This window comes from Mercenaria mercenaria, chromosome 14 (genome assembly GCF_021730395.1).
Source record: "Mercenaria mercenaria strain notata chromosome 14, MADL_Memer_1, whole genome shotgun sequence".
Lineage (NCBI taxonomy): Eukaryota > Metazoa > Mollusca > Bivalvia > Venerida > Veneridae > Mercenaria > Mercenaria mercenaria.
The window spans coordinates 67,002,360-67,023,084 of NC_069374.1; positions in this window are offsets into that span (position 1 = coordinate 67,002,360).

Consider the following 20,725-nt stretch of genomic DNA (forward strand, 5'->3'; position numbering starts at 1 on the left):
TGAATTTCCAAAGAAAATCAAAACACAAGTACGAGAGGAAGTACCAAATGAAACAGCTCTCAAACAAACCGCCGGCAGAAAGATATATCTAGAATGTGCAGTACATATATTTAAGAAATAATGTACAGAAAAACCGTGTTTTAACGTTATTAATACACGGAAAAAGGTTAATCGGTCCGTGGAAAAATTTCACGTGTGCGTAACCCGAGTGAATTATTCCGGCGACGTAGAACCGATTTTGAGTGTATTAATTTAGGTAAAACACGATTTTGCTACACATTATTTCGATTCTAATATGCTCTTAATCTAAAACAGTAGATAAAATATAGTAGCGCTCTTTCTTGGTCGCAACAAAAACAGTGATGTCATCGCACGTTAACGTGACGTCATTTTAGCCTAAGCGTGTTTTAACAGAAACAAGCATATTAGCATATTAGCATATTGACAGTGAACACCATAAATTTTATTCATATACTTTTTCCTGTTTTGACATAGGCTTGTGGTATATCAGACAAAATAAAACGAGATTTTCATCATTTTGTCAAATACTTCAAATAACAAAACGCCTCGAAAATTCCCTATTTTCAAACTAATATCATGTGATTACCGTTATACTAGAAAGAAATCTTCATAAACAAAAAGTATATCAAAATAAATTATCTGAAAAGAGTTATACCCCCTTCACATCTACGATTTTTCTTACGATTTGTAACGGATTCCACAAAATCGTAAAAGTTCACCGATTCCCCACATTTACGAACTATTTAAGAGCTGTGTACGATCAAATTGCGATTGATTCCGAGTAATTACGATGCATTTACGACTAAAATTACCGATTTGTTCCGAGTAATTACGGATCAATACGATCGTTTTACGAGCTATTTACGAGTTATTTACGAGCTGTTGCGAGTGAATTACGGATTATTATGATTCGCAAAAGGCTTTACGAGTACATTACGATTTGTTTACGAGTTGTTACAAGTAGTTACGTGTTAGATACGAGTATTTACGAATATCATGTTTTTGCAATTCAAATTTGCATTCTTCTTGTTGACTACCTCCTTTTTAGGTGGCATTGTTGCAGATATGATTGAGGTTTCACTCCTTTGACGTATTGTCAGCAACTGAAAGGAACTGTCGATTCGGTAGCTATTATGCCTCTCAAAATCGAAAGCATACGTATTTTATCGTAAAGTACTCATAAAGTGCCCCTAACATATCGTAAACCCCTCGTACCGCATCGTGAAAGAAAAAAAAGTCTTTAAAATACGTTTACGAGCGCTTACGAGTGGTTACATGTTGTTTACGATACTTACGACTTGTTACGAGCTCTTTACGAGCTCTTTCCGACTATTCACCAATAATTCAAATCGCGGACGATCGTAAGAAATTTTGACATGTCAAAATATTACCTCAACGTTCACGATAGCTTGCGGTCTTTTGCGAGTGGTGCCGAGCTATTAACGACTACCGACGAGCTATGTACGATTGCCTGCGACTGCCTACGAGTTGGCAAATCGTAAGGAATCGTAAGAAAAAATCGTAGGTGTGAAGTGGGTATTACCCGTGTCTTATTTAAAAGGCCTTCCTGCAGCACGTTCACGGTACTTTGCCGGTATACCTTCCCTGATGAACGCTTAAGCCTGAACGAATGCTGAACCCTCTCCCATATATCCAACACGTCTGAAAAGAACATTTACATGATTTATATACGATCAGGCAACAGACTTTCAAGATTTTTGCTATATAACTGGTAAAGGTGTCGCTCGTGTATTCGCGTAATTCAGTATCAGGAAAGAGTGTTTTAACTTTAGGTAAGCATATTTTCTTAAAGATTTATAATGACATTAGCACCATCCAAACGTAAAAAGCGTATTGTTTTACATGCATTTTCATGCATATTGTCAGCGATGCATACCGCCACCAGAGTGCAATACCCATTTACATAAAATTCATCCATGTGATAAATGGTATCATTGCGGATGAAATAGTCCCCTGATGATAAATAGAGAATATATTAGGCGACTTGGAGGAAGTATACAGGGTGAGATTATGCCGAGAATTGTGGTGTTTTTTTTGTTTGTTTCGAAGACGAGCTTAATAGATCTATACATGGTCGTCATGTAACATCTGTAAATATGTTTTTAGGAATTACGAACCTCAGGACCCAAGGCGTCTTTCTGTGAAGGCAAAGATCAAAGATGCCAAGGCGGAAACTAACAGGAACGCCATAGCATGTTATGCTTGAATTTGAGATGGGGAAACGGCGGGAGAAACGAAAGCAACATGCTGCCGACACACAGGGTTGGCAGTGACATAAAGTAACTCGATTAAACTACAATGATCTTTCAAATTAGCAATGCAGAAACACCTGTTTTCAGATATTCTGTCAAAATACCTTTTTTTTCATGTATTTCATGCTACCATTTTCTTGTATCGTCGTGCTTCGTGGCTTTGGTCCGACATATCTTGCTGGACTTAAATACTTACTTTTACATATTGTTGTAAAAATGTGTAATTGTGCAAATGCTTAACATTTATCATAGATCAGAGAAGTAATGTCTACAAAAGTCAAATACACGTTTTTACTTTATTTCAATTTAAAAACTTATAAAATATAACATCAAGTTGGAATCAGTAAATAACAATTTGTTATCATTTTATGTAAAGCAACACAATATAATTTCTGAAAAATGATATCGGGGCCTTCGTGGCCGAGTGGTTAAGTTCGCTGACTTCAAATCACTTGCCCCTCATCGATGTGGGTTCGAGCCTCACTCGGGGCGTTGAATTCTTCCTGTGAGGATTTCATCCAGCTGGCATACGGAAGGTCGGTGGTTCTACCCAGGTGCCCGCTCGTGATGAAATAATGCACGGAGGGGCACCTGGGGTCTTCCTCCACCATTAAAGCTGGAAAGTCGCAATATGACCTATCATGTGTCGGTGCGACGTTAAATAAAAAAAATGATATCGGTTAAGCCGTTGAAAGGTCTTTAGAGCACCGTTGTAATAATTATTTTAAGGTGCCGTTTTGGCTTGAGGAAAGTTTTATTAGCCAAAATCTTCAAGTGTTTATATTTTACGTATTCTTTTCGGGCCCGGATCCAGAAATGTTTTGAGCGCCACCCCCCCCCCCCCCCCCCCCCAGTCAAGAACGAAGACGTCACCGCCGAGGCGCATAGCGAGGTATTGGAGGGGGCGCTTTGCCTTTGAAATGTTTGTAATAGAGGGGTTACTCCCCTCTTGCTGGGGGGTGGGGGATCCAGGGAAAATTTGAAATACAGGTATGAAATGGTAGGCTCTGGTGCGTTTATGGGTCTAAATTTTGTGAAAAATATATTCCTTTGCCAAAATAGTAGGGTGCATCTTTGATGAGTATAGGTCACTTCTCAGCCAACTGGGGTTGGTGGGGATGCACGGGCCCCCTCGGTCCGGCCCTGGAACCGGGCCTGTCTTTTTTATAAGAGTATTCATCGAAGAAAGGCCACCATAATTTTCTGGTTCGCGAAAGACAGGAACAAACTTTCCGGGCACCTTTATAATTCATATTTGTATCAAAACGCCAAAACTGTTCTTTTTATTCTTTTTTTTTTATATTAATAAAATTACATGTATTTTTTAATTAAAATAATTTGATTTATTTATTTCGAGAAATGTTTTGTTTGTTGTCATAGAAACGTATCCAATCAGCTGTCAATCTGGTTTCCGACTCTGTAGTCCTTTATTTATAGCACTAAACCATTCAACCGAGAGCCAGTCGTCTAAAATAGCAGTGTTAGTAGTAAAGTAATTGTTTGTGCGAAGTCAATCTAACCTCATTTGACCTTTTGACCCTCGGTCCGAACCGACCAATGCCGGCCAATTTAAAATCCACAGGTTTTGACAACTCATTGTGAAAACCTTCGGTTTGATGAACGTAAGTCCCTGGGAGCTTTTAACTTCCATAAAGTACTGAGAAAATACATATTTAACTTTCAAAATATCTTAAAAAAGCCTTAATAAAAACTTTACACCCGGACCGAAAAACAATTTACAAAATAGTTTTAGCCTCCGGTAAACAGATATTGGGTTTCCATTATAGTATTTCGCAATATTGCATCAGCCGGTTACGACTAGTTTTATCAATACACATAACATTCTTTACTGTTTTAAGTATTTTAACGAAAAAAGTGGAATTTAAACAACTGAAATGTAAGTTTTATTTTATTATTTTTTTTTATTTGTTAACAAGCTTATGTGTGTGTTCGGGTTTAACGTCTTTTTCAATAATTTTCCAGTCATATAAACGACGATGTCTGCTTGTAACAGTGAGCACAATGCCCAACTTTATTTTGCTGCCTCACTGGAATATCACGCCGTAGACACGTGGCATGATACCCCACCAGTCCCAGCACTATCCCCATAAGCTGAGCGTCAAGTGAGGAAGCTGCTTGTGCATTTTTAACGTCTTTGGTATGACTCGGCCGGGATTGAACCCACGACCTCCCACACTTGAAGCGGACGCTCACCACTAGGCTACCGAGGCGGTTTTTTAACAACTTTAAGAAAATAATTATATGTTTAACTCTTTACCGGTTGTTTTTTATTATTTTCACAATTAAAACGTTGTAGGAATAAGTATGGGTTTGATATGGGTTTATTAATGCTATTTTGTTTATTTTATAGGTATTCAAAATTCTAACACAAAGATATTATTAGCCAGAAAGACGAATTACAACGTTGCCAAAACCAAGACTTTATAAAGACAACGAACGTTAACACAAAATATATCATCGGAAGACTTCACGAAAAGAATGTTAACCATAACATGGTTGAATATCATTATCGATTTTTCAGTTGTTAGAATCACTCAACCGTTTGAGTATGCCATACTCATAATACGCATGGTTGAATATCATAATACTTCATGTTGTTAGAATCACTCAACCGTTTGAGTATGTCATAGGCCATATCATGATGAATAATCATAATACTTTCACGTTGAGAATCACTCAACCAAATGAATTATCCATAATCAAACAAGCATGCTTAATGTGATGATATTTTGATGTTTGAAATCAATCACCGTTTGAGTATGCCATAGGCATATGCATGATTCATTATACGCTTTTGGAGTAGTAGGAATATAACGTTTATAGTGCTTTTTTGATAGTAGTAAAGAATATTATGTTTTTGAATACAATTTAACCCTTTTATTAAAATAATTTATAATTTTTTGTTCATTATGTTTACTTTGTTTACTCTCAGTGTTTTTATACAATAAATCACAATGTTTATACCATTTTGTAACAATTTTAAGAAAAAAAACAAAATAACCACAAACTGTGTTTGTTTTGTCTGATATTGTCATGTTATATACTTAAACCCCAGGTATATAATCAATCACTGTCCTTTATTCATCCGATATATAGAATTTTTTTGATGTAAACTATCCGCCAAAAGCGAAAATGTTACTTCTGTCGATCCGAACCGTCATAAGGAGAAATATCAATCACTGTCCCTTGTTTTAGATAAAATTTAATTTTTTTCTTATTCCACAGATATTTACTAGATCAGTGGTCCAAAGTCCTCGAGAAGTTATCTTTACATTATCAAATACATCATAAAAACCAAGAATTGTATGAGTCTTCAGCAATTCCCACTTTCTAAATCTAAAATGTGATATTGGGCTTTTACTCGGTTTTTTGGTTACTTAGGGGCCGGTCCCGTTAATAAAATCTTAATAACTATTATATACATTCCGGATTTTTTAAACCTCTTAACAACGACTCACACACACCACTCCCAATAATACACAATCTTGTGCCATAATTTCTATTCTTGTTTGTGTTTTAACAAATCTTAAAAATCAGTAACTACATAGCCTAAATAAACCCCGGTTTAACATTTAAATGCATATTCATAATAGTTCAGACACCGAGGTCAAATTTATCCATATATGACTGACAATATATTGACAGCACCACGACGGTTAAAATACGTTTACATCTTCTCCTAGCATCTACATCGTATAAAAGAGGTGTCTATTATAGTATTCCAAACAGAGACAACACGTTCATGTCCACATATCTGGGGGGGGGGGGGGGGGGGGGGGGAGGGGGGGAGGGGGGGGGGGGCTGGCGAGCTTTTCTTACTATCTTTTCCTGCTTATCTATTTTTAAGTTGAAGAATTATTATTTCAGCTAATCATCAAGTCGGGTGTGGGGGGGGGGGTGGGACAAACTTCAGAAGCAAGATAAGATTTGTCAACAGCGTATTCTCATGTTCTAAAACGCTCCAATTGTGTTCTCTTGTTTTAAGAAACAATTTTTCTCTACTGATTTTGCTCAATTTTCTTGGGATAGTTGCGAGTCAATATTCTCCGACACCTTACGTCTAATCTGCTGCTATAATTCCTACACACTAGCAGTAATCTACTTAGCAGTATTAACGCAGTGAGTGATTCTATCCATGCTCTTACAAAGCTAATATTTACAACACCAAGCAGTCCAAACTCATCTATTACTTTCTTTTCTTATCTTTATCATTAATTTATCATTAATATGTATCTTTAAATTCATTAAATAAATCTTTTTTTGTAAAATTAACCTTTACTAAGTTTTGACTTAACGCGCGTACTTATATTGTGATATGCCATCGAATTATTAATCAAGTTTTTACAATTATTTGTTCCCAATTTTCTAGCTCCTGATTATTAAGATGTACACATACTTTCGCTCTCTCTCAGTATTAGCAGTAATTCAACTCTCCTCTGTGATTAACTCATTTCTTATCAACATACAGAGTCCAGATACATTCATTTTTATAGCGTTTCTCACTTTAAGCATTAAATATTCTTTTATATCGATCTTGAAATTTGTTTTTGTACTATTACATAAGAGATCACATGTCATCTTTACAGAAACTTATGCACGTGCGTACTCCTACAACAACTACTCCACATTCATACCACCTACTCAATTGCTTCGAGAAATTTGCTCTCTTACTACTCTAAACGTCACATAAAACATCGATTTTAGAACCGTATAATTTCTCTCTTCTTCTCTTCAATGCCCTACTCATCTAAAAATGCTGACTGTTCAATGATCCAATATCACCTCTCGTTGAATGAACACACTGCGCATTGTCGTCTCCAAATCAGAACAATACTTCGTAAAATAATCTCCTGCGACAATGTCTATGAATTTGCAACAAGTAAGTTTAACTAATAAAATCTTTATGCAATCTATCTTCACAAGACATATCCGTAAATTAGCGCTTTACTCTATGTCAAGGGACAGGCGGATGGGAACTCACCCATCATCCATATATTCCGTCGGCTGAGAACGACGTGTGAGAGCATAGTAGATTGTTGAGTGAAAGAGTGCGGATAATGTCTTTCATGTTTAAATCTACCCTAATCTTTTTAACCATTCTATCGCGAAGTTGCGGTGATTAAAAGTTTAAATTAACTCGAAAAACGTCTTTTATGTTGTCATTCTGTCAAATCAGAATTTTCTCTATTCCAATTCTTTAATAGAATCAACTATAAGCTTTTCCATTTCCTTCTTCAATTTTACCTTGTAGTGATTAATTATTAATGAATCCTATGGTAAAATCTCTTTCGACTTAATTCTTCAATATTCTTTAACTTCTTCTTCTAATTCTGTTTATAGAGTTTTTGAGGTCTTCAAGAGTAGATAGTCATACTATTACACTTTGAACTTTTTAAACATAAATCGTCTTGAAAACACATCGCTGGATTTATCTGGATTTCCTCGGTTGATTATTTAATTACCAACATATCTAATCCTCTGGTCATGTGGTTTTATCAAAGTTCCCTTATTTCTGTGAATAGGATTCCATGTCCCTTTCAAGCTTTTTGTATTGTTTTTTCAGTAGCATACATCACTTTAAATCCAAATCAAATTAACTTTACTTATACTGTCAGTTTGATTAATTTCTGCGTTTTACATCATTAAAAACTCCCATTTATAGAACTTAATGATATATTCTACCAGTAAAGTTTGTTCGTAAAAACTTCCTTGGTTTGTCATATATTAAGAAATCATAATATTGATTTTGTTGCATTAGCAAAAGATCACGAATCAATATTTTGTCATACACAAATCTATATTTTCCCATTTTAACCCGGTACTTACCCATAAATATAATGGGAACAGTTAAATCCGAATATCCTTGGGGGGGGGGGTGGGATAGTAAGAGCGACTGACTTAAATAAATAACACAACAGTTTTTTGTGGCGCCTTGAACTAAAGTATTGTCATGCCTATTTCATTTGAACCTTTTATCTACAGCATACAAAACATCAAATATTACTACTTTTTGTTTTTTCTGATTCAAGGATCTCACAAGGATCAATTTGGTCTGGGATCCGCCTGAATATTCAAAGTATTTCTTTGGATCTAAAATTCTATATAATCTCTTGTGGCAAAGGGGGAGGTATTGCTAGAGAATACATCGTGGAATATGTGAGATTGTTCATAAGAGATTATTATGCATGATAAGTATAATTTAATCATAATATCTAGCGAAGTTTTTCGAAGATATAGCATTAATGTATTTGTTTTTTCCAGATCTGACGATCCACTATTCAACATTCTTAAACAACAGAGAAGTCTGAGCATAAAAAAGAGATCAAAAATTGTTTCTACCATGAATTCTATGAGGGCATCTATATCATATTTTGTATCATAATTTGGGAATTTCCATTTCCATATAGATATTTAGCATTATTTACATCATAATCTTACAGTAGCTTACATTATTTTACATTATTATTAGCATTATCTTACATTATTTATATAAATCAATCAAAACTTACATGAAATGGATCAAAAAGAAAAAAATTAGTTTGGCAAAAGATTAGAAAAATCCTAGAAAAGAAAATACACTTGAGAAAAAATAAGAAAAGCTACAAATCGGGATAACTGTATACCTGAAAATTGATAAACCCACTTACTGAAAAACTAGAAGTCAAAAAGAACAATATATCAAGATGCATTAAAAGCATACCTGTGAATAAAACAACAAACTTAGCATTATTAGGTGATGAATATGAAAGACAACAACCCAAACATACCAAGGTGTACCACAGCGTTTCCGAGGAACGCGAAATTAACGGGGAAGTGTGTGGTAAAAGAAAATAGGTTCTCCCTGAAGATGAATAAACCTGTTTGAGAATTGAATATGGAGGAAAAAAATACTGAAATAGATTTTGAATGCTGGTTTGGATACTGATGTTTTAAAAGATTATGGATATTCCCAAACCGTCCTGAAAATGTTTGACTTTTTTACTGCCGATGAACAATCCTAATAAAATATATGAACACACAGACCAGAATACAATAGGTTAATGTTACTACGAATATTGAGAAGCTAAACGGTTCTGATAGCTAGCAAATCAAGATCAAGTAGATCCATAAAAACAGAAATAACAAAAGAAGTAAAAATAAACAAAACGAACTGGTAAAGTACAAAAACGTTGATAAATACTTTTAATTAGCTTCCTATATTTTAGTGGACAAGGAATAAAACCTCATACCCCTTAACAGTTTCACCAAAAGGACAATATGGTAAATTCAATTATTAACTGAAATAAACTTTATGTCCAAAACAAATTAATTGCTAAGGAATAGAATAACAGGAAAAAAGTAATTAACACGTAAAGTAGATGATGATTTAATTGATTATGATTTAATAAAAGATATAACAATAAGTAAAAGCATTCAATACATTTCAATAAAAAATATTTCAAGAATTAACAGAAAATTCCAGGATTAACCTATCAATAAAAGAATCTATGAAAATTAAAAGAGTAATTAGGGGACAAGGTTATGACGTTTGACATGTACTCCGAAAGAATTGTTTAATGACTTGAGTTAACACTGTGGTTTCATATTAAAGCTGGAAATAAAAAGAAGGAACTAAAAAAATGAAGGTATTAGGAATAATTGGTGAACTATAAAAATATTTCTTGTTTTACCAGAACAACATGAAATTAATCTAAAAATATTTTTCTTGAATAAGCATTTTAAATAAAAAGATATGTTTGATAATTAAATAAATGGAACAAAAAAATATAGTATTAATTTCTGAAACAGTTTTAAAGATAATAAAAAATAAACCGAGTGATTTTTACAATCATATTTAGTCGTTCTTAATTTTAGATCAAAATAAAACTTATGTTTGTTGGTTTGGATAGTATTAACACTAATGACCTACTCTTGGCATAATATTAGTGATGAATAAGACCAAAAAGAATTCGTTATCATAATGGTAAAGAATGGAAAGATATTCATATTACAAATGGTTATCTTACCGTGAACACAGATATTAATCATAAATATTAGGAAACATTAATAAAATAATGGTGATTATGAATTTGATAAATCAGAAATTGCTCCAATAAGTTTGGAATTTGATTTAAGAGTTTTACGATTTGATTTCCATTAACAGATAATTTTAAGTTGGATTTGGAAATATCAAATTTTCATACATTGCTTGGATTTGAGAAAAAAAAATTAGACAAAACTGAATGGGGAACTACAACACCAAATATAACTAACTCTGTGGATACAATTTACATTCAATGTGATCTTATTGATAATCTCACACAAGTTGCTGGTAATTTCACGAAATTAACAAAGCTTTAAGTACATGCAGATTTAACAAGAGCTTATCCTTTTTACAAAAGAAACCAACAAAGAGTTGGATATACTGAAATACTAAATAAATAAAAATTCAATTAGAATATATATTAACAGATGTAAATTTGGTAGAATAATTAATTTAAATGAGGTTGAACACAATTTTACACTAATTTTAAAAGAAATTAATTAAAACTAAAGTTTTAAAACTTTAATTATGAAAATTTAAAAATTTTAGTTTTATATATGTACCAAAAAGTTTTATGATAAAAATAAAGGAATATTTATTTATGTGATGCTCACACAGGAGAAGAAATCATACACGGAACAGGTATCTTTGACACTTTAACGAAATGCATTTTCAAGCGGAGTGCATCTTCCATTAGCACAGCTGAAAAAAAGCTTTGAAACAGCAGGAAAACAGCACTTGAAAGTGGAATCAAAAAAGGTTGGAACAGAAGTTGGAAATTTAACTGCAGCTCAAATTGTTTGAAAAAAACTTACAAAGAAACCTGCTCCAGCAGTTGGTCAATTTAATTGCAAGGAATTACAAGAAAAGAATAATAATAAAAATAATAAAAGAGAGTGCAATCATCTGAGAATCAATAGAATATTGTCAGGATCGTGCGGGACATTTTAGCTCGTGCAGGAACTTCACAGCTCAACAAAAACGTATAAACCCAATTTAATTTATAAAAAATAAGTTTTAACTTACATAAAAAATAAAATAATATATAAATATATAACTTGTTTAGAACAAAAGAATATTGTTAAAGATTATGAATTAACTCCCTATTCAATTAGATACACTTTAATATCTGCCTGGAAAATAATGTTAACAACATAAAAACGGATATCACTTGTACAATTAATGATAGAAGTTCATATTTTTGATTGGTTTTAATCTTATTTTAAGTAAAGTTTTAAGTAAAAAAACATGCTAATGTGTAATAATTATGTGCCTGGTGGGATGATAATCAAATTGCTTTAATTAATAATGCAGGCTTCATTAATGAACAGTAGAGGTTTAAACAAAATGGAAAAATTGTTTATGATTGTAATAAATTATAACCAAGGGGGGGGGTTCAAACAATATAAATGTAAAGAGTTTGGTTGAACTATCTGAGGATTATGCAAAATCAACTGGAACAAATGAATATATTTATTAGATACTACTTGCTGTTGCTGAAAGTAGGAATGACCAACTGGATATAATAGTGGTTTCGCTATTAGAAAGGCAATAACCCAAGATAATAAAGAGGTAAATGCTAAGAGTCCATAAATAAATTATTCATTTTTCCAGGGTTTTTAAGAAACTATATATTTTACCTCCAAGTCAAGATCCAAAAACACTGCAGCGAAGAAATGTTGATGAACTTAATTTTTAAGAGCTAATGCTACTGAAGCTGGTAATAATTGTAACACAATTAATTCTCTGTGTTCCCACGTTTAATTTTCAAATGAATTTGGGTTTGAATCTAATTAACTACTGAAGATTTAAAAAAGCAAGATGGTCATACCTTAGGGAAATGATTGATGCAATCAAGTGATACACAACAAAAAAATAAACCTTTAGAATAACAGCTGAGTTTAGAAACAAAACCACAACATTATTGTTTATTTACAACGACCTGACAAAAGTAAATCACAACAACCTAACCCGCATTATTAGATACATTTAAAGTTATGCATCAAATGACAAAATATGCACGTTTGAGCTCCTTCGTCCTTGAAGTTGGTAATGGTGTTTTTTATCCAGAAACAGAATACACAAGTTTATCAAGAATATATGATTGAGTAATTAATTTATTATTATAAACAAAATAACAAAACTACTGGATGTCCTCTTAAATAGATCAAATTTTTATGATATTTTGGATTTATTCATTTTAACTTGGAATATAAAAAGGAAGTAACTACAGATGACCCAAACACATTACATTAACAGCTAAATTAAATATTCCACCAGCAGCTAAATTCGTGTTACGCAATTGAAAAAAAAAAAAAAAATCTTATATGAGGAAACAGTTGAAATAAATACTAATGGAACATGAACTTGTTTATTTGTTTAAATAAAATAAACATAAAAGTATATATATTGACATCAAATTATATTGAATATAAAATTAACCTTACAGATGGACAAAAGAAAAAGTAGCACAAGCTTATAATAATAAAATTCCACATACTTTTAGTTAAAACATGAACAATTACATGGAAACTTTTTCCCTTTACCTATTAACAAAAAAACAAAATTAATCAAATCAAAAAGCTGTTGCGTAATACGGAAGGGATTAGAAATTACAATTTCAAAGAAACAAATGTCCAGTCAAGGTCAAATGGATGGATTTTTAGGAGCTTAGCTGGTTTGTTAGAAAAACGATTCTTCCAATGGCAGCAAAAATAGCTCCAAAAATATTATCCCCCTCTAGGCCAGTGGCGCTTTGGTCCGGGCCTCCAGTACCCGGTGGTTTAGTAAAATACTAGGAAATGGTAGGATTTCAGTAGCTAATGATAAGAACAATATGATATCACCATATCTTACACCTAATCAAAGAAAAAGCAACTAGTAGGATCTGGAGTGATAAATTAACACAAAAAACAAAAAACAAGACGGTGGGCTTTTTTAGGTATGCTTTGGCTCTAGTCAGGAATTACCTTTGATTACTCTTTGTTAAGTGGGAAGGACTACAGATTGATTCTCAACCGGAGACCTTACAACGAATTCCTATAGTAATCAAAAATAAAATTTATAAACAAAACCAATATCAAACCGTTAAAATTGATCAATGGGTAAACCAATTAAAAATATAAAACTTTAGGGTGTCATTTAGTAGAAATAATTTATTAAAATTAAAAGAAAGGTTGAAATGTGGAATTATACATTTGACGACTCTGTTGGTCATGGAACCATTGGGTTTGTTACTTAAATAATAATACTTTGATGCCGTTTGGACTCCTCCACCAAAAAGAATAACTAAGTATATACCAAATGTAAAAATACAATAATGTTTCAATATCACGAACACATAAGTATGCTTTGGTGATATAATTGTTATATTTTTCATTAAAAATGTAACAAGATAAAGTACGTTGTATGACTTATTGTATAAGAAATACTCAAAATTCATAATTCAAAGAGTAAATGAACAAACTATTAATAAATTAATTTAATAAAAAAGGACATTTATTTAACTGAAATTTAACTGGAATAATTAATATAATGGGAATATTCAATAATATAAATGAAAAAGTAAATGAAATAAAACACATATAGAAAGGCAATTAATCAGAAAACCTCCATTGTTTTTTAACAAGTTATACCCAAGATACTGATGTGGATTATTCCAATGGAAAACTGGTAAATGCTAGTCTGGTTTTAGTTCCAAAAGGTTTAATAATGTAACAATTAAATTTTAATTGCATCTTAATTATTCTTGTTGATGCATATTAAATTAGAGACAGGAAAGCAAATTACAAATAATAAAAATAAAGAAAGTGTAATGCTTCAAAGGTAACATGTAAAAAATTAATAGAAAAAAAGATTCTATTTCTTTAATTATGCAAATGAATTTAAAATGGATGATTTTTTATATTAATTCTTTTAAACGTTACGAATATTCAGTTAACAAATTTATGGGTTCTATATTTTTTAGAGAAGCTAATGTATCAATACGCATAACAAGAATAGATCTTTATCGTCTAACATGATAAAGATGTTCCTTTATTTATAACATAACTGGAAATATTGATGCTTAGCAAACGAATAACTATAAAGGTGTGATTAGATTTTGTTTGAATTAAACAAAGTAACTTTGTAATTTTTATGAACTATTGTTTTCTTAAACAACAAGATGTTTAATTCCTTTACATTTTTTAATATTAACTTTCGTTTTCTAATAAATATGAATACATTACACTTCTTAATCCGACAAATTCAACAAAGGGGAATGCCGGCAGCTTCATCTTTACAATTGTCCCATTAACGTTTTATATTAATATCAAAATAAAATTTTGAATTACTATCATAAATCACTATTATCAAATAAATCTTTGTCCTTAAAAAAACCTCATATGCAGCATATGGTTTTAATTCATAACATAATGAATCAGTGGCCCAGTGAATAATACTATTACAATTAAACCCTCGTACTTTTCCTTAATGTAATTATAATGAAAATCATAACATTAAATATTTTGATAAATCAAAAATGCACATTCCAACATAACAAGGTCTGTTAAATAACAAACTTTCTATTTATTCAATGACTACCAAACAAATTCTTGTTAAACATCGTTGACTAACATATGAGTTTTGGCAATATATTTTAATAAAAGGTTTTTTCATCATGGAGTTAATTTAATATTAATCCTCTGGCGTAAATTCACCATTCGTCTACCAATACAGAAATGTTCATTAACTTAAAAAAATTCCTTTTCAAATGAATTTTTTGCTTTAGATCTTTTTTGAGTTTAAAATCAATAATACTTTTTTTAACCGAGGACTTTCGTCAAAAGATAATATTTGTGTATTTTTGTTACTTTTAATCCTAATAGTTGTAAAGAGTTCAAGATTTTTTAAATGAACTTAATACAAAAAAAAAATAATTTTGTTTTTTACAATTAAAGACTGGAAACCAACTTCTTTAAACATTACTTTTTCCTATTTCAAATTCCTGTTTTAATAATTTTAACTATATTCAGAAAGCCATTGACTGGTAATTTTAATTTTTTCAGGAGCTAAAGATAATCAATGTGGGTTTTATGTAATTCTTTTGGATAATCAAGATCACATTCAACAATAAATATAGTTTTAACCTTTGGCCAATTAATTTCTTAATTGTTCGTTTCGGATATAAATTTAAAGTTTCCAGAGGGGTAAAGGTTGACACATAGCCCAACCGAAAAGGTTAATTGGCGTCGAGGTACATAAAGTATTTTGCTTCTTCTTTTGAATTATATCCTTCATAATTTATTGTATTTGGCTTTACTGTACTTGTTTGAAATATAACTTATTCCTCCTCTCAGTCCCTTTTTACCATAAAAAGATCCTTAACAATATCAGTTATTAAATCTAACTTAATTCAAGTCATTTTTTAACATTGCAAAATCCCAAGCTAAACCAGGACTACTAAAATCTAATGACAAGGATCTAATTTGTAGTACTCTACAAAACACAGTTTCAAAAATTTTTCGAAAACCTCCAGCTAAAAGTAATACGTCAGTTTTAAATATAGATCAGATATTCTTCCCCATTGTATTAATTTTAAATTTATTCCAAACATATTTAGCATATTTTTCATATTCATTATCAAAATATAGTTTCATTAAAATTGAATAAAACTCCTACTTTAGAAGGTAATTTTGTTTCTTTGAATTTTTTTAAATGAATCCATGTAAGCATATGGATAACCACCTTTTGTTTTTTTAAGAAAATTAATGCTTTCACACTCAAATCCATTGATATAAATATTTTAAATTCTGAATATTTTTTACTAGGTTATCAATGATTGAGACATAAACTGAATGAATCAATAAAGGACCAAGTCCGAAATCATAAATAGCCATAAATCTTTCCATATTAAGGAATAAAACATAATTTCTATTTTTAAATTTTCCTATTTGTTGCCATAATAAAATTGACCGTCATAACCTCTTAAATTATGAAAAATAACAGGAATTTTTGTGTTTAGTTTAAAATTAATATTACGTTCTAGTGAGGCCACTTTCCTCGAATTTTCCTGTTATATGAACAAGAAACACGTTACTCACACTTCACCTTCTATATATTTCCCCCCCTTTTATTCACAGATATGACAAAACCGTTTGTTTTTTTAAATTACTTTCATCTTTTAGACATTCTTCAAATCTTTTGTTTAAAATTGTTCTTTAAATAGTTCTTTACTATATATTCCTCTTCCTCAAGCATTTTTTCAATAACTTATAAACTGCAGTCAGGACCTCTAATAAATCTGGGTTGGGTTAGTATATTTACGTCATAACAACATACAACTTATAGCCGTATCCACAATCTATATATTTTTGCTATGGTTCAGTCAATGAAGATTCAGTTGAATGGAAAGAAGTTAAAACTTATTTAGTTATAGATCAAATCAGCTAAATTACAAAGGTAACTGGCTAAACCTTTATGATAATTTTAAATCTGTAACATTTACTTCCCTCTTTTGGCATTTTTACACCTTGGATTACCATTATAAGCTAAACAAATTTGGAATATGTTTCATTTAATATTCTTTACTTGAGTAAAATGTTGCAAGGCAAGAACTACAAACATGTTTCTTTGTTTGTATTTTTAGTTTGTTATAATAAATTCTATAAAAGTCTTTTTATCCCAAACATACTGTTTGAACTACATTCTTGAGGGCTTACAGTTCATCACATTTATTTTCTCATTTATTTTATCATTTATTTTATCATAAGTAATTAGCCCATGTCACAGTGTTCTTCGTATTGATATTTTGATATTACAATGGATAAATTACTATTTTCTCATATCTCAAATATATTAACTGATATTTCCATTAAAACTTCTCTTTTAGGTATTTGATTAAATGTAAAATCAGGGAAATTTAATACCAGTAATAATCAAGATCGTTTAAATGATTTATATAATTTGACAACTCTTTCAGAATGCTTTGTTACAGGACATTTGTAAGCTAAATGACCACCATCTAAAACATTCATTAAATCATCATTCTTTAAAATTATTAATCCTTTATTGAATTTGTAATGGTTTTGGTAATTCTAAATAACTTGAGAAGCAGCCAATGACATAACTTCTATCTATTTATATAATGATAGGCATCAACTGACTCTATTCCTCCAGCCCACTTCCTTCAAAAATCCATTACCAATTCTATTAATATTTCATCAAAAGCTTGATGTAAAAGTTTTTTTTTTATTCGTTTTTGTGTAATATTTTCTAAAGGCTTTTGATTGAAAATAAGCTGATTTATATATTGTAATCAGTTTTTATCCATTTTTGCAAAAGATTTTTAAACAACATTTATTTTTATACCTTTAAAAAGGTCTAAGTTCAGATTTTAAGTATTTTTCATAAGAGTCGTTTATAGTTAAAATATCAAGTGATTTTTTTGGTCTTGTCAAGATGTAATTTTAATTTCAAATTTCTTATAATCTAGTTTTGAAGATCTCTCGATTTTCCATCTATATAATTATATTTAGAAAAAAAAATCTTCAAGCAAAAAAGGATTAAAAAAAATAATTAAAAAAATAATTAAAAAAATAATTAAAATAAAAAAAAGTTATTAAATTATATCTATTAAGAAGAACTAACATATTTAAATGTATATCTTTTTCCATAAACTTTGGATATTCACATTTTACTCGGTTTGTCCCCCTTCACAACAATTTTTATTAACCCAGCATTCATGACACACATTCTTTAGATGCTTTGTAAGTGCTTCTATATAGTTTTTCTTCATTAGTATCCACGGTCGGTTACAATAACTTTTTTAGGATTGTTTTCGATAAATATTTGGTCTGACAATCACATAATCTTTTCATCATTTTCTTCTTACAGTTAATAGACAACCACAGTCCCCATTCTAATAAAGTCTTTTACGAAGATAAAGTGATCTTTAACAATTGTCATTTATCACTAACGTGAATTTTATTTCATCGTAACTATTTGATCAAGTTTTGATTTAATAACATTTCGTTCTTTTAAGAGCCTTTTTTCTTATATCAGATTTTTTGTCTGGATTCATTATTTCTCCTAAATGCTAATCATTTTTTTGACCTAATCTTTCTATCTACTTCTATTAACCATCTATAATAATATACTTATAGAAAAAAATCTTTAAAAACGCAACTAATGAAATTAAATTGATATGGCGACATTTTTGTTATATTATCCAATATCTTTTGAATAAAGATTTAAAAGTCCTTTTTTCCTAAATTGTTATCAACTGTTAAAATTTAATACCTTCTTGAAACATTCTGTTTAACCATTCTTCGTGTCATTTGTGTAGTTTTTCTAATAATCTAAACAAACTTTGTTTTCTTCCGTTCTGTTACTTTTTTGAAGTGCGTTTAACACATAATTCTGGGTCGGTTTTAACATAAACAAATCCATCAAATTTGGGGGTTTTATCCATATTGTTTTATAATATGAACAGTTAAGAAAAGATTGTATAACTGCCCACTCCGGGGTCATTTTATAACACCGTTGTCGTGATGTTGGTTTTGTAAAAACTTACTGTTAAGTTAAAATAAACAACGATCAAAGGACAGAAACACCATCAAACTGTTTAGCATAAGATAACATTTTTATAATGACTGTTTTAAAGTGTAAGCTGAAAAGGAAATAAATATTTTGGAAGGTTCTTGACAGCAAGTTCAAAAAGGTTATATGAATTTTCCGCTTGGGTTTATAACATTTTGCCATTCGTGAATGGTTGTCTGAATTATATTAAAATTATGGGCTTATATCTTTAATAATATCCTTAAAAACGTACTTTTTCCTGATGCAATATTGCCTTCAACTGAATATAAATTTTCTCATTTATATAAAATGCTTATAGAAAAAATCTTTAATAATCTTTAATACAACTCTCTTCCTTTTTTTATTACTTTATATCCGTTAAGATTTTAAATTCCTATCATGGCATTTCATGAGGTGTTGAATAATTGTTTCTTTTCTGCATTTCTAATAGTATTTGTAAAAATACCTGAATAACTTTATTTGGATCATCCTTTTTACTTTTCCATCCTGCTTTTGTTATAAAGTTGTTTTGATTGTGATGATGTTGTTTTTAAATAAATTTCTTATCGTCAAGTTTAGTCCTTTTGTAACGATGGTAATTACTGATGGAACAGCACCAGCAACTGCTACAAATACAGGAATAGCTGGAACAAGTGCTAATGCAGCTGAGCAACCAAAGACACCTGCTGTAATATATAACCCAGTACTTACTCTCCCACAAAATTTATAACTTTTTCTGTAAGCAGCAGCTAGTTTAGTTAAGTGAATAATTAATTGATCTATTGTTTCTATTCCATTATTATTAGAAATTAGATTTTTATTGCTCATTATATAATTAAACTTTTTATTTCTAAATTAAATTTGTTCAAGATCGCTAAATGGTACCCAACTATTAAATTTTTCACTATAACCTTTCCATTTTACTAAAGCTTGTTTTTTCTTATAGTCTCGTCTAATAACTTTTTCTATTCTAAAAACTTCTTGTGTAGTAGGTAAAAGTTCTTGTTCATAAAATGAACCTTGAATTATTTCATCATTTAAATCTTTAATAGTGTATGTTCTGGGATTTGTATTATTAATTTTATAAATTATAAATATTTCCTCTGTCCAATTTGGTGTATATCCTTTTTCAAAATGTCTTTTAAGTTTGCTTAAACGAACTCGATCACCAATTTTAAATTTTGCTTTGCTCTTTGATATCTTTAAATCACCATATAAATTAAAGTAAACAGTACCTTTATTTAAGTTTTTACTGGCTTCGGTTGGTGTCATTTTTATACTAGAATGTTTTGTTTTGTTATATTTATCGACCATATCCTGCAAATTATCTAAATAAGTATAAGTATTATTTGCTGTAAAATATTTCCACATTATTCTTTTTAAACTTCTATTAAATCTTTCTATTACTACAGCCTTTCCTTCATTAAATGTATGATACATATTAATTTTATTTTTATTCAAAAATGATTCAAACTTTTTATTATAAAATTCTTTTCCTTCATCTACCCATAAATTTACTGGTAATCGTCCTTCTAAAATTATCTTTTCAAATGCTTCAGTAACAGATTCTCCAGTTTTATTCTTTAATGGAATAACCCAAGCATATTTACTAAATATATCAATAACGGTTAACAAGTACTTTACTCCTTTATTATATTTTGAAAAAGCTTGCATGTCGACTAAATCAGCTGACCAAGTATCATCAATATCATTAACTATCACTCTTCGTTTCCTAAATTTCCTTTTAATTGGTTTGTGTAATTCTTCTGCTAATTCATCGCTCCATGTGATTCCGGGGGTATACTCTACCCCCTTTTCCCGTTTTTTG